Raw genomic sequence first — 16,371 nt, 5'->3', positions numbered from 1 at the left:
AATATACTTTTAAGAGCGTTACCTTAGTTGTTCGTTAATGACTATATTATTCCCTTTATATATGCACTGCTGCAGCTGCGTGAGCATGCCGGCTGAGAATACTGCACCCTGAAACTGAACGAATTAAAACCTCCATTCATGAATGACTAGGATTATCGGCATGTGAATTATCAACTTCAGCTGAAACTTTTTGGCTGTTATTGACAAAAAAAAAAAAAAAAAAAAAAAAAAGCAGGAAATAAATAAATAAAATTATTGGAGTAAAAAAAAAGAAGAAAAGAAAGAATAAAGAATTTCGCTTTCAATGAACCGATTTGCAACGTTTCCTCATAAATCCAAACGGTACCCATATTTCACTGCATTTTGGATCGATCTCCTCGGAAGAATATTCATTCAAGATAAAAATGGAATCTAACCCAACCAATGAAACCGGAGGAGAATAGACTGAAGCGAAAAGTCTAAAAATATAATTCCTTGAATCTAATTCTGAAACCTAATTCATAGAGAATTGTAAGAGAAAGATTTAGTTCTCTCCAGCTGCAAGATCATAGACACCAAGGCCGGAAAGTGGAATTGAGAAGTCAGCGCCCTCCGAGGAGGAGCACTCTGGACTGCAAAAAAGTGCCTGGGCAGTCCCGTCGGCATTCCCCAGTAAGGGCGCCTCTGGCGATTAGCAATAAACCAACCCTTTCTCAAAGAGAGAAGGCAAAGCCTGGGAGGGTGAACCTCCTAGAATTGCACAGAACTAACATCCCACCACAATCAACAGGAATGCTCTAATCTTTGTTGATTTTGGGGCCGAAGATGAATGATCCACGTGCTTTCTATGAATAATTTACTTTGAACTATCTCACTAACACAGTAGAAAAATTTAACATGTTTAAATAAAAGAACTCTGAACATACTTATTGGTTATCAGAAATCAATGTCTCTCTTTTTCTCCTTTCCGACTTTCTCATATGAAAATATCACGTGTTGGTTTCATATGTCGAGCCCTTTTGCTTATGCAGTGTTAAAACTTCTCAAATGCGCTTGTGATGTTAGGCTGTATAAGGGTGTTAACTTTGGTCAAAATAAGACCGTTCCTTCTTTAATCGGATTTTTTCAATTATCGATTTTCGATACTTATCAGAGGCATTCTAATACAAAACCCATCTAAGAATACTCCCAGACACATAAAGTACACTTGTATGAAATTTTGAAAAAATTAGCCCAGCCATTTCAGAGTCCATAGGGAACAAACTTACACACACAGAGGCACACACCCAGACACATGCACAAAGTGCCTTCTATATATAAGTAGAGATTATTGGCTATAAATGTGCATACACGTTTCAGTTGCGATTATGAAACCTGTATACACATATTGTAAGCAATAATGTTTGTATAAAATTTTTTTTACTCTATATTACTTCTCTACTTGTTATTGAAGACTTTTTATTAACATTGGAGTTTTATTAAATTAATATCTAAGAAACTACAGCAATACAATCATTATTACTTTGTTTTTATTCATGTTCACCCCCAACAAGGTATATCGCCAATTGGACATAAGCGGCTTCTATTTGGAACCATGCCTAAGAAAGATTAACAAAATGTTGGTTTACATTACATTTAAACTTTTGCATATCAGTACAATCAGGGAAGCAAGTATCAGGAAGGGAATTCCAAAGTCTAGCTCTTCAAAGGAAAAAAAGCTATTAATGCAAACAGTTTTCTTGCATTTAGGGACCTCAACAGTAAAGGGGTGTGATTTTGTTGCTAAGCAGATTTGTTGTGGATATGTACGTTGATGGGGCACAAGTGCAACGAGTTCATCAGAGCACAGTTCGTTAAAATATTTGTAAAACAAGTACAGAGATGTGACATTGTGGCGATGGGACAGTGGTTGGAGTTTAGTTGACCAAGTGGGACCTATTAGGTTGAAGACACTTTTTGGAACCCTGCCCAAGAGGGAGAGACTAGTGGTAGATGCACCAGCCCAGATGTGCCAACAGTACTCCATGCATGGACGAATGGTGGCTTTGTAGAAGTACAGAATACTCTCATGTGTAAGTAGTCTTCTAGCTCGATAAAGGGAACCCACCTTCTTTGCAGCAGCCTTCGCAATGTTCTCAATGTATTTGTTCCAGTTCATATTGCCTGTGAATGTTTAGCCGAAAAGTTTGAACGAGGAATTCTCAGGTAGGGTGTTATTTATCATGGATATCGGTGGTTGGAGAAGCTTCTTGTAATTGTTACAGAAGAGCAGCTTAGTCTTACTAGCATTAAATGTTACCATCTATTTACGTCCCCATTCTACTATGGTCTGGAGGTTATTTTCTAAGGATTCTGCCATTGTCTTAGATTTGTATACATCTGCTCTTCTTTGTACATGTTATAGAGGGTTGTATGATATATTATCAAGGAAGGCATTAATGAATATCAGGAATAATAGTGGTCCAAGGATCGATCTCTGAAGCCCTCCCGCATTAATGTTATGCTGATTGGATGTGCATCTATCAATGACAACCTGAATGGTCCTATTGCCCAAGAAGGATCTAATTATATTTAATACTATATTATGTCGAGGAGGCACATATTTAATAATAGGTACCCGGCGTTGCTCGGTTGTTTGGAGGTTTGTGTGTAAGAGGGGAAGAGTGAAGAATAAGAGAAGTAATAATCCTGTATTAATATTAAAAAAAAAAAAACGATGTTAAACTTCTTTAAAAAAATCGGCAAAAAAAAAAAGCCAAAAAAAAAAGAAAACAGCGAACAAACGTAAAACTTCTTTAAAAAAGAAATCGGGGGGAAAAAAAGCAAAAATCATGGAAAAACGTGTTCAGAAAACCAAAAACAAAAAAACACAATGAAAAGCGAAAAAAAAATGGCATAAGTAAACCTTCGATTTGGTTAATTCCAGTTTTTTTAAGCAACTACGAAGTAAAGAAAACTCAAACCGGTGTTCTTACATAACTGTTCCTTGTGAACGATCCTGCAATGGTGTTAAATGGTGGTGGGGGAAGGAGGAATTTATTAGAGAGAAAATATTTTACCACTTCCATTGATTGTAATTGATTTTGGCCGTGAACTCTCAGCAGAAAAAATATAGGAATCTATGATTATCAAGGAAGTGGAGAGGTAATAGTCCTATACCACACCTCAGATATTGTGCTGCAGTTTGTGCATATTACATTTGCATGAAATGTCTTGATTTTTAATACTATTAAGGTCAAAATCAGAAGGAGGGAAATGAGTCCATTTTATATATATAGAGAAGATATACAGTATGATTTAATTTTCATTAGCAACCCTTTGTGCTAGACTTTGTCAAAGGCCTTGGATATATCAAGAGCTACAGCCCTGGCTTCGTCCGTCTCATCTGGTGCATGATATATGCATTAAGAGATGACTGTTAAAATATCTGCAGTAGAACAATATTGCTTAAATCCATACTGTTTGTCAGAGAGAAGATCAGCTTTTGATGGACTAGTGTGTGATTGATTAAGATCCCAAAAATTTTAGTGAAGAGGAGGAGATTGATAGGGCAACGATTGAAAGGGTCAGTCCTTTTACCAGAATTCTGGTGCATTGGTACCACAAAGGTTATTTTCCAGCTATTGTTTTTTTTAACATGGAGGTCACCACTTACCAAGGCCCAGAAGCCACTTGGGGATAAGGGTTATTGCGTGTACAGTAATCAATGGGATAGTATCGTAGTAATTTTTAGTATTGGAAATTTGATAAAGTGTCTTACTTAAGGGCTATTAGTGAAGCAAGATTCAGCAAGGCATTTGTTGCAGAGTTTTGAAAATACGGGGGCTAGCTCAGCTGAGCATTTCTTAAGTTGCATAGCAGGGATAATATCAAGCCTGTACTCATTGGAGGTGTCTAAGCTTTTTAATTTGCATAAAATTTGGTTTAATTTTACAATCAACAGTTTTAGATAGTAACATACTTTTGCATTTCTTTTAGACTCATAGTTCACACTGCACACTCCCTATCCTCCAGTGGCTTTTGGTCTTGATAAGTGATGGCTCATTAGTATATTAAAAAAGCATTTGAAAAAAGATGCACTGGTTGCAGGACACTAAAATTATAAGTTTCCTCGGCCTAACGTTCATAAGGGAACATGAGTTGGGATAGATACATTGAGAGCATTGCCAAAGCCACTGTGAAAAAGGTAGCTTACTAGAAAGCTACTTACACCTGAAAGTATCCTGTACCTCTATAAGGCCACCATTCGCCCATATATGGAGTATTGTTGTCACATGTGGGCTGGTACATCTGCTACTAGTCTCTCACTCCTGGACAGGATTCAAAAGGTCTGATAGGTCCTGAACTCTCATCTAAGCTTCAGCCCCTGTCCTATCGACGAAATGTTGCAGCCCTCTGCCTTAAGTATTTTAATGGTGAATGCTCTGCCGAACTACAAGCACTTGTGCCTCCTTGATATAATTACCCCCAACAAATCTGATAAGCAGCTTAATCCCACCCCTACAAAGTAGAGATCCCTAGGTGTAAGAAAGCATTCTACTCCAGAACTGCTAGACTTTGGAACTCCCTTCTAGGATTCTGCTTTTCCAACTGTACTGACATGCAGAAGTTCAAGTGTAATGTGAACAGACATCTTGCTGCTCATCCCCCTTCACAATATCTTATGTTCCCGATACTAGCCTCCTACTTCAAAGTGGCACCTTGCCTTGTTTGGGGTGAAAATTGAATAATAAAAAAAGTTATATACCCACATGATATGTTAGATGATAACGCAATTTTTTATCTTTCTTTGACCCATAGCCCACACAGCACAGCCAGTCCCATTATTTTTCAGATTCGTATAACAGATTTAAACTTTAATCTTGATATAATTTTCAATAGAATTATACTGTTGAAAAAAAGTAGAATTGATTTTTTTTTTGTGTTTCCTTCTTTTTTTTTATTCCAATTTAATATTTTTATCGTGAATCTCTGTTTAGAAAACAAATTCTTCTTGCGTATTTAATTGGAATTTAAGGAATGGAATTGTTGAGGAAACATGAAAGACAAAATTGATGTTCTGCATTGAAGCAACGGTTTTCTTTAATCATTAATTCTGAAAGATGGTGGCCTAATGGTTAGAGGCACAAACACGAAATAGAATTAAAAAAAAAAAACGGGTTAAATTCCTTAATATGAGAGTTAATCTGCACTTGTTGCGAACGCTCTTGGGGAAGTGGTTGGATGAAAAGGGTTGATGCAGAAGCAGACTAGTTCTGTAAAACCACTCTCCCATAATTATCTGACTTGCATAGGAAATAAATAACTTAAGAAAAAAAAAACTCATTCTCTGATTGTCAATTGCCTTGAGAGTTCAAACCGTGCGAAAAGGACTATTTTAAAAGTTTAAATAAAATAACTTCCATCATTTATTTTAAATTTTCTAATCATTTTGTGCTAGCTTAGAATGCAGAAGCATACGGGATGCCAGACATTCAGCCGCTATCTAAGACATTTCAACTAAGAGCTCTTTTTTTTAAAAATTCTAACCGTCCCTTTAAGTGCAACTGCTTGTATCTCTGTGGCACTTAGTTTACCGGATATATTTGCCAGGTAGTGTTTTGTTTTTTAAAAATTATTTTTCACGAGTCCGGTTGCTTTTATAATTAAAGTAGTGGTGGGAATCTTCCAAAGATTCTAATTTCTTTTCATACCGTACATAAGAATTTGATATTTTCTTATCTTTTCATACGGAATGGTTTTCGTTTATGCATATTTTGATGTGATTCAATTCTTTAATTAATTCTGGTGTTACCACATCAGGCTGTCAAAAGATACTGATATCTTGACTAAAAAATGCACCAAACATTGATGTTATTGTTTCTTTTTTTTATCAATTTTGAGCCTCTTTCTGGCCATAACATAACATGCGGCCGCAACTGAGATTGAAATCACTACACGAATGGAAGTGTAATTCAAATCTTGCCCATAGCTGAATACTTCATGCTTCACTAGGGCTATCTAGGGTATTTTTTATCAGGATGCTATCACAAGATGTGTTGCCTACTATGGCTTAAGAGAAGGATAGACCGGCCAGTTTCCCAACCTGGTATATTACTTGGTGGTATATACAGCGCCTCACCTTGCCAAATGGTCACTCAACTTGTACTGGGCTGGCTCGACGTTGCTTAACATTAGTGATCTGGCAAAAACTGGTGTGTCAATATGATTGTGCCATATGCTGGCCATAATTACATATGACCAGCATTACATATTCTGGCCATAATAACATCCCATAGAAAACATCTAGATAGTCACCCTATTTCTAATTTCCAAAACTCTCAAACTTTCATGACCGCATTCTTACATCATCAACCTCCTTGATCTCTGACTTAACCCCCTTCCATCATCTCTTTTCTATATCAGATATTGTAATCCTTCCTTCTTAATGTACCCTAAGCTAGATGTCGTACTTCATTATATGTAACCTAGCTCCTTCTTTCCTCTTTTGATGAGAAGCTTTAGTCTTCAAAATATTTAGGTATAAAGAGCATTTAGAATTCCTCCTCTCATTGATATGATTTTTAGTCGCATGCAAGCGACTCTATAAGTTACTCCGTCTGTCCATCGGTCAGTCTGTCGGTCTGTCCGTAACACTTTTGTGCTTGGTCTTTTTGGTTAAGATCAAAAGTCTGTTGTTAATACATGCTGTTCTTAGCTTTTTAAGCTTTTCTTGGCCTTTTGGCCAAGATCAAAGTGTAATATCTGTTCCGGCAGATACTGCAAGCAAAGACCATATGTGGAGCGACCCCACATATAAGACCTTGGTCAATGTAGGGGCAGCCCTTCATACCAATTGTCACTATCCAGCTCCCCTACTCCCCGGGGAGTTGGTCCCCATTTCCCCTTCACTCCTCACATTAAAAATCGGCTTGTGCCTAATTTTCTCGGTAGGGGAGCAAATAAATACCAACCTCACATATACCTTCATACAAATTGTCACTATCCAGCTCCATTACTTCCGGGGAGATGGTCCCCATTTCCCTTTCACTCCTCACATCAAAAATCGGCCTTGTGCCTAATTTGCTCGGTGAGGGAGCAAATAAATACCCTTTTCTTGGCCTTTTGGCCAAGATCAAAGTGTAGTACCTTTTTTTACTACTTGTAACTTTATGATATAAAGTGGGGGATCACTTTTCTGTATTAATTTAATGTAAAATGATCTCCCACTTTACAACCAGTTAGTCTCAAAGCCATTCAAGTCATTCTCCATATCATTCAAGTTGTTTTTGAAGGATTCCAGTTATTTTTTAAACATTCAAATCATTCTTAAGTTATTGTTTTCATCTTGAGTGTGATTTTCACAACATTAAGGTTGGTGTTACCTCCGACCTTCTTAAGATGTATCTTGTCAAACTTGGAAATGTTTCTGTCGAACTCGGAAATTTTGATGGAACTTCGAGTGCAAGGACCCGTGTCACAGTGGTTAGAGTACTGGGCAAAATCAATTGCAAAAAAAAAAAAAAAAAAAAAGTGATATTCTCCTGAAGGTTGAAGGTTCAATCCTCAGAGTGGGCAACCTAAAAAATACAATTGCGAATTACTTAGGACCTCTATCCAGTTATAGGTGACAGAACAGGAGCACGTTACCCCCGTAAAGTAAATATAGGGTTCTGCACAAAATTCCGTCCAAATTCCTGAGTTCGACAGAAACATTCCCGAGTTTGACAAGATACACCTGAAGAAGGTCGGAGGTTGCATCGACCAAAACGTTGTGAAACTCACACTCAAGATGAGAACAGTAGTCCGATGGATCCAAATAATGCAGAAGATTGTGTGTAGCTTAGTTGCCATATATATTTTCATATCTTACTACCTGGCTTTACTCATGCATTGAGCACCGTTGAAGTAAATACTGAAAATGGATATATAAAATATATCTCCTTATAACATTCTACGTGGATACATGAAATAATAATAATAATCATATATATATATATATGTATAAATTTTAGAGGAAACATCATTTAATCTAAATACCAAAAAACAAGAAATGGGCAGATGAAAATAAAATTTTTTTTCCTTAAGGCCTTATCGTCTGACCCTCTAAGAGGAGACGTCAGAATGATAGATTAAAAACTAAGAAAAACGAATGAGGGAAGTGGGGAATTTTGGTTGCAGTTGGAAGAACAGTGAGAGAAAAAAAAAAAAAAAAAAAAAAATTAAAATTCTCACTGTTCAGGTGGTTTTAAATCAATGAATATCTCCAACTGATGTCTAAGAATCTTTTGTCTACACAGGCTAGGTCGAGAGTTGTTAATAACTAACGCCTCAATGATATTGAGGTGATAGTTCGACCTAGCACTGTATAAAACAGAAAACCACCCATCGGAATATTGATCGGCACACCTATTTATACTCAACAAGTGATCGCCAATGGCAGACTCATGAGCCTGGGAGTGCCCGGATGCTCTCAAAACCTGGTGTAGTCGAATATCCCGAGGGATATGTTGGGATATTCTCATTTCTAATCTTTGGGACGTTTTGCCAACGTAGTCAGCTCCACACTGACAGACGAATTTATAAACAACAGAGTTCTTTTGAATGGTTGGCAAAACATCTTTACGAAAAGAAGAGAAAAAGGTTCGAGTTGTGTAAACTACTCGAAGCATAGTAGCTGGAAAACACCGTTGAGTAACAGAAGAAATCCTTTTAACAATATGTAGGCCATCAGGACCCAACCATGGTAATTTTAAATAAATGGGACACCGTGATGGACCAATATGTTTACCGCTATTAAATGTAGTAATTTTACGTTCAATAGTAGATTTTATTATATTAATGGGATATCCATTATTAAGAAAAATATTTATGATTTCACCAAGTTCCGTATCAAGACGGTTTGGTGAACAAATCATAAGTGCACGATGCGTAAGAGCGCTAATGAGGTTTATTTTTCTAGACTGAGGGGCAAAAGAAAACCAATTAAGATAGAGCCCTGTAAATGTAGGTTTTCTATAAACAGAGGTCTCAAACGTAGTACCAACTTTAGAAACACGAACGTCGAGGAATGGGAGAGAGTTACAGTCTTCAACCTCCATAGTAAATTGTAAAGATGGATGCAGGTTGCTAAGAAGACGAAGAAACTGTTCAGCTTCGCTCCGAGAGGGAAAGCATGCAAAAGTATCATCAACGTAACGTGTGTAGAATGCTGGCTTAGTAATTTTGGAAAATAATTCGTTTTCCAAAAATCCAACGAAAATGTTGGCTAACGAAGGACCAAGAGGGCTGCCCATTGATATCCCATCAATTTGACGGTACATAATATTGTTGAAACTAAAGGAGACTGATTTAGTAGCAAGTTCCATTAGTTCAATGAAAATTCGTTCAGGAAGTTGTGGAGATTTTAAGGGGCCACGGTACAGATAGTCAGCACAAATACCAATGGTTTCATCCAAAGGTATATTAGTAAAGAGACTATTAATGTCAAAGGAGGCCAAGAACTCGGTATTTTTAGATAAAGGCAATTTTTGTATCTTGGATACGAATTGAAAAGAATCAGGGATACAATGGACCGAATAAAAAGAAAGCACAGGTTTAAGAAGGTCAACTAGCCATTTACCAAGTTCGTGTTGTGCAGAACCCAACATAGATAAAATGGGTCTCAAAGGAATGTTGGGTTTATGGACCTTGGGTAAACCGTACATTCTAGGCCTTTGAGAACCGATGGGTCGGATTCTATCATAAATCTCCTTAGAAATAAATCCGCTTTTATGAAGTTGAAGAAATCTTTTCTGGATTTTTATTTCCATACGAAAAGTATCATCATGGCTTAAGTCACCCAAACGGAGAAATTTACTTTTATCGTCCAAGATTTGTAACATCTTGGAGATATAATCCGTTTTGTTAAGTATAACAACGCCCGATCCTTTATCCGGGCGAGAAAGGTAAATGTCGGGATTAGACCTAATTAATTGTGCCGCTTCAAAATGATTTTTTTGCCACACAAAATCACTAGATTTAGTATTTATGGCAGAAAACCTCCGACCTAATTCGCCCAACTGAATTTTAACACTAGTTAATTCATCAGTAGAGATAGGCGAATGGTGTTTTAATTGAGTATACAATAATTCAATTTCACTAAATACTGCGATTTGATCAACAGAAGGGGGAGGAATGCAGAATTGTAAGCCAGCAGATAAAACAAATTCTTCTGTATTGGACAAAACATGAGAAGAATAATTAAATATATGTTTATCCAAATTTGTTATAATCCCAAACTTCTTAGTAATTAAATTTTTTAAATATTTATCATAAGAAGAAGTACATTTAATACGGGTAAATTTATCACCGATGGATAAAAACCTAGAAAAACGGAGTTTATCAAAGAAAGATAATTCTTTCCAAACCATGGCCCAAAGAAAAAGGTGTTTACTACGTAACGAATTATATGTATCAGAATTAAACAGGATTTCATCTTGTAGAAAAACACGTTGAACTGCCAATATATTTCTACATTTAATTTTCGAAATACGATGGCAGATATAGCCGGGAGCAACATGATTAAGGCGGCAAGATTTTAGAAATTCCATCCTACACTTCAAAACGATTAACTTATTTTTAATACGTATAACCTTGTTTAACGTTTTGATAAATTGTGAGTTGTACCGACCTCGAAAATATGTAAGTAAATTTTTGGTACAACAGAATGGAAGGATAAATTTTAGAGGAAACATCATTTAATCTAAATACCAAAAAACAAGAAATGGGCAGATGAAAATAAAATTTTTTTTTCCTTAAGGCCTTATCGTCTGACCCTCTAAGAGGAGACGTCAGAATGATAGATTAAAAACTAAGAAAAACGAATGAGGGAAGTGGGGAATTTTGGTTGCAGTTGGAAGAACAGTGAGAGAAAAAAAAAAAAAAAAAAAAAAAATTAAAATTCTCACTGTTCAGGTGGTTTTAAATCAATGAATATCTCCAACTGATGTCTAAGAATCTTTTGTCTACACAGGCTAGGTCGAGAGTTGTTAATAACTAACGCCTCAATGATATTGAGGTGATAGTTCGACCTAGCACTGTATAAAACAGAAAACCACCCATCGGAATATTGATCGGCACACCTATTTATACTCAACAAGTGATCGCCAATGGCAGACTCATGAGCCTGGGAGTGCCCGGATGCTCTCAAAACCTGGTGTAGTCGAATATCCCGAGGGATATGTTGGGATATTCTCATTTCTAATCTTTGGGACGTTTTGCCAACGTGGTCAGCTCCACACTGACAGACGAATTTATAAACAACAGAGTTCTTTTGAATGGTTGGCAAAACATCTTTACGAAAAGAAGAGAAAAAGGTTCGAGTTGTGTAAACTACTCGAAGCATAGTAGCTGGAAAACACCGTTGAGTAACAGAAGAAATCCTTTTAACAATATGTAGGCCATCAGGACCCAACCATGGTAATTTTAAATAAATGGGACACCGTGATGGACCAATATGTTTACCGCTATTAAATGTAGTAATTTTACGTTCAATAGTAGATTTTATTATATTAATGGGATATCCATTATTAAGAAAAATATTTATGATTTCACCAAGTTCCGTATCAAGACGGTTTGGTGAACAAATCATAAGTGCACGATGCGTAAGAGCGCTAATGAGGTTTATTTTTCTAGACTGAGGGGCAAAAGAAAACCAATTAAGATAGAGCCCTGTAAATGTAGGTTTTCTATAAACAGAGGTCTCAAACGTAGTACCAACTTTAGAAACACGAACGTCGAGGAATGGGAGAGAGTTACAGTCTTCAACCTCCATAGTAAATTGTAAAGATGGATGCAGGTTGCTAAGAAGACGAAGAAACTGTTCAGCTTCGCTCCGAGAGGGAAAGCATGCAAAAGTATCATCAACGTAACGTGTGTAGAATGCTGGCTTAGTAATTTTGGAAAATAATTCGTTTTCCAAAAATCCAACGAAAATGTTGGCTAACGAAGGACCAAGAGGGCTGCCCATTGATATCCCATCAATTTGACGGTACATAATATTGTTGAAACTAAAGGAGACTGATTTAGTAGCAAGTTCCATTAGTTCAATGAAAATTCGTTCAGGAAGTTGTGGAGATTTTAAGGGGCCACGGTACAGATAGTCAGCACAAATACCAATGGTTTCATCCAAAGGTATATTAGTAAAGAGACTATTAATGTCAAAGGAGGCCAAGAACTCGGTATTTTTAGATAAAGGCAATTTTTGTATCTTGGATACGAATTGAAAAGAATCAGGGATACAATGGACCGAATAAAAAGAAAGCACAGGTTTAAGAAGGTCAACTAGCCATTTACCAAGTTCGTGTTGTGCAGAACCCAACATAGATAAAATGGGTCTCAAAGGAATGTTGGGTTTATGGACCTTGGGTAAACCGTACATTCTAGGCCTTTGAGAACCGATGGGTCGGATTCTATCATAAATCTCCTTAGAAATAAATCCGCTTTTATGAAGTTGAAGAAATCTTTTCTGGATTTTTATTTCCATACGAAAAGTATCATCATGGCTTAAGTCACCCAAACGGAGAAATTTACTTTTATCGTCCAAGATTTGTAACATCTTGGAGATATAATCCGTTTTGTTAAGTATAACAACGCCCGATCCTTTATCCGGGCGAGAAAGGTAAATGTCGGGATTAGACCTAATTAATTGTGCCGCTTCAAAATGATTTTTTTGCCACACAAAATCACTAGATTTAGTATTTATGGCAGAAAACCTCCGACCTAATTCGCCCAACTGAATTTTAACACTAGTTAATTCATCAGTAGAGATAGGCGAATGGTGTTTTAATTGAGTATACAATAATTCAATTTCACTAAATACTGCGATTTGATCAACAGAAGGGGGAGGAATGCAGAATTGTAAGCCAGCAGATAAAACAAATTCTTCTGTATTGGACAAAACATGAGAAGAATAATTAAATATATGTTTATCCAAATTTGTTATAATCCCAAACTTCTTAGTAATTAAATTTTTTAAATATTTATCATAAGAAGAAGTACATTTAATACGGGTAAATTTATCACCGATGGATAAAAACCTAGAAAAACGGAGTTTATCAAAGAAAGATAATTCTTTCCAAACCATGGCCCAAAGAAAAAGGTGTTTACTACGTAACGAATTATATGTATCAGAATTAAACAGGATTTCATCTTGTAGAAAAACACGTTGAACTGCCAATGTATTTCTACATTTAATTTTCGAAATACGATGGCAGATATAGCCGGGAGCAACATGATTAAGGCGGCAAGATTTTAGAAATTCCATCCTACACTTCAAAACGATTAACTTATTTTTAATACGTATAACCTTGTTTAACGTTTTGATAAATTGTGAGTTGTACCGACCTCGAAAATATGTAAGTAAATTTTTGGTACAACAGAATGGAAGGATAAATTTTAGAGGAAACATCATTTAATCTAAATACCAAAAAACAAGAAATGGGCAGATGAAAATAAAATTTTTTTTCCTTAAGGCCTTATCGTCTGACCCTCTAAGAGGAGACGTCAGAATGATAGATTAAAAACTAAGAAAAACGAATGAGGGAAGTGGGGAATTTTGGTTGCAGTTGGAAGAACAGTGAGAGAAAAAAAAAAAAAAAAAAAAAAAAAATTAAAATTCTCACTGTTCAGGTGGTTTTAAATCAATGAATATCTCCAACTGATGTCTAAGAATCTTTTGTCTACACAGGCTAGGTCGAGAGTTGTTAATAACTAACGCCTCAATGATATTGAGGTGATAGTTCGACCTAGCACTGTATAAAACAGAAAACCACCCATCGGAATATTGATCGGCACACCTATTTATACTCAACAAGTGATCGCCAATGGCAGACTCATGAGCCTGGGAGTGCCCGGATGCTCTCAAAACCTGGTGTAGTCGAATATCCCGAGGGATATATGTATGCATTCTTTACATGACCATGAAACCAACATTTATTATAAAAAAGAAAAGTTTCATACATCAAAATACTGCGAACAAATATAGAAACCAGCAAATTATGGAGTGTTCAAATTATTGGCCATTGTGGTTCATGAACAACTGACAACGTTCAATGATTGAATTGAAAACATTTCTAATCAGTTCAATTAGTATGTTGACACATCTTTTAATGGTGGCTTTCAACTCATTTATTTTGGCTCGTTTTGTGATGTGAACCCTGCTTAACATGCCCCCCACCCCAAAGAGAAAAATCCATGGAAGGGCGGTCAAATCCGGTGAGCATGGACAGTACTCGATACTTCCTCTTCGTCCTAACTATCTGTTTCGCAGGTGACTATGAAGATATGCTCTTACGTCATGATGATAGTGCTCCATACTTCGGGAAGTGCCATTCTTTATTACTAAACATCTAGCATAGCGTACTCATGTAGCAAGTTGAGATAATTTAAAGAGTGTATACATTTTATTGGGACCCCCTCTCTCTCTCTCTCTCTCTCTCTCTCTCTCTCTCTCTCTCTCTCTATATATATATATATATATATATATATATATATATATATATATATATATACTAGCAGAAGTACCCGTCGTTGAGTGGATTCCAAAACAGCCTACAGAAAATGGACTGAGATTGCTGAAAGTATGATAGGTTATGAAAAGGAGGGGGTTGTAAAGAGATAGGTTTTCATACTCAAAAATTTTACCCTAACCCAAATATGATGAAAGTAAAGATAATTTTCGCGAAAATATATTTTTTTATATCAACATTGTTTCCATTCGTAGCCAAGAGTGACCAACAAAATTATGTTTCCTTACAAAGGGAAAATGTTATATATATAATAATATAAATATACAAGAAATAAATGTTACCATAGTCAATAAAAGTTACTTTTATGGTAAAAAAGTTCATTGGTTTGTATTTTTAAGTAGTTTGTTAAAAAAAATTTTTTTAATTCACGAATCGGTTTTAAAAAAAATCAAAATTGCAGCCACTTTGAAATGGAGAGCCCGTTTTCAATTTGAAGGAGGGGAACCTGAGCATTCTGTGTTAACAATTTAGAGAGTTCCGTCAACGTAAGGAATATTTATAAACATATTTTAATGATTTCCGTTATTTTGTGCTTGGGGAATATTCGAGTATGGCATGTGTAGTTTATATAAAAATACATTTAAGTAGTTATCGCCTTATATTTCGTTTTAATTTCGGTTCGCTGAAATTATTTCAAGTAAAGAGCATTAAAAACTATGTGAAAACAAAAAAAACATGAACTGAACTTTTATTGACTATGGTAACATTTATTTATTGTATATTTAGTTTTCGGGTAGTCGTTTGTTTGCTTTTCTGCTAAATACTCTTACTAAATAATATCGATGAAATATCGAAAAAACAAAGAAACAAAAACAGTTTTGAAAAATAATGAAGCTTTACTTACTTTAGCAAAATAATCCAAAACAGCAAAATGGGATATTAAAAAGTAAACACTAAATTACTTTAGTTTTTTTTTATAGCAAAGAATCAATATAAATATGAATAAGAAGAAAATGGCACCCTTTTCAAGCAGAACAACTTCGTTTCAGTTTTACAATATTGAATATATATATATATATTGCGCCGTCGGATTCAGGATTGTACTATTGTAATGTAAAGAACACGAAGAAAGAGTTGTAATCAACTGAATTCCTTCTAGTACACTGACAAAAGAGCTTAAACAGATATATAAATAAGCATAAAAAGGTTATGTAAATGTTTTTAAAAAGACACGTTATCACGTGAGCAGGATTTTTTCCTACTTTTGACACAATAACAAGTAACGTTCTTATTTTTTATTATTTATCTATTTATCTATTTCCGAAGGAGTGCCACGTGCATGTGGAGAAGGAAAAAAACAGAGTTATGCAAAATTTGTGTCGAGAATAATCTAAAGTTCCGGCTTTTTTTTTTGGGGGGGGGGCTTCCACTTTAATAAGAACGTGAATTTATGGGGTGAATTTATTTGACACAATATGATTCAACTAAAAAAAAAAAAAAAAAACTAACGTGAATTAAGATTAAAGTTAAGGTGTTATTGTGTACCCTTACCCCTTTTAAAAAACTTTGTTAAACTTTGTGACATATTTACATTCTACGGAGGTCAGGCGCGAACGAACACCCCATAATTTTATTATACCATATTTCTTCAAACTGAAACATAATTATCAAAGTATACTTGCGCAAATAGATATGAAAAGTCTTTGTTAAAGTTTGTGCTATATTTCTATGGAGTACAGGCGCGAACGCAGACCCCACAATATTATTAGAGCATCCCTATTTTAGTTGAAACATACTTATCAAAGTATTCTTATGTACATATATATCAAAAACCCTTGTAAACGGTTTTTTTTTTCATTTTTTATTTCCATACTTTGGGGGCCAGGCGCGAACGCAGACCCCA

The 16,371-nt window shown here is 35.7% G+C and overlaps 1 protein-coding gene and 1 pseudogene across 1 annotated transcript in view; one reads left to right on the top strand and one right to left on the bottom strand.

Moving 5' to 3' along the window:
- The window catches only part of LOC145291965 (bone morphogenetic protein 1-like), a 725,795-nt gene that overhangs the window by 640,683 nt on the left and 68,741 nt on the right, over window positions 1-16,371 (bottom strand). The gene's annotated exons all lie outside the window — the stretch shown is intronic.
- Window positions 6,684-6,816, top strand: LOC145292630 (U2 spliceosomal RNA; annotated as a pseudogene).

Source organism: Euprymna scolopes, chromosome 13 (genome assembly GCF_053919585.1).
Source record: "Euprymna scolopes isolate OS-2025 chromosome 13, ASM5391958v1, whole genome shotgun sequence".
Classification (NCBI taxonomy): domain Eukaryota; kingdom Metazoa; phylum Mollusca; class Cephalopoda; order Sepiida; family Sepiolidae; genus Euprymna; species Euprymna scolopes.
The sequence above is the reverse complement of the archived record's forward strand: the minus strand, read 5'-3'. Positions and strand labels throughout refer to the sequence as shown.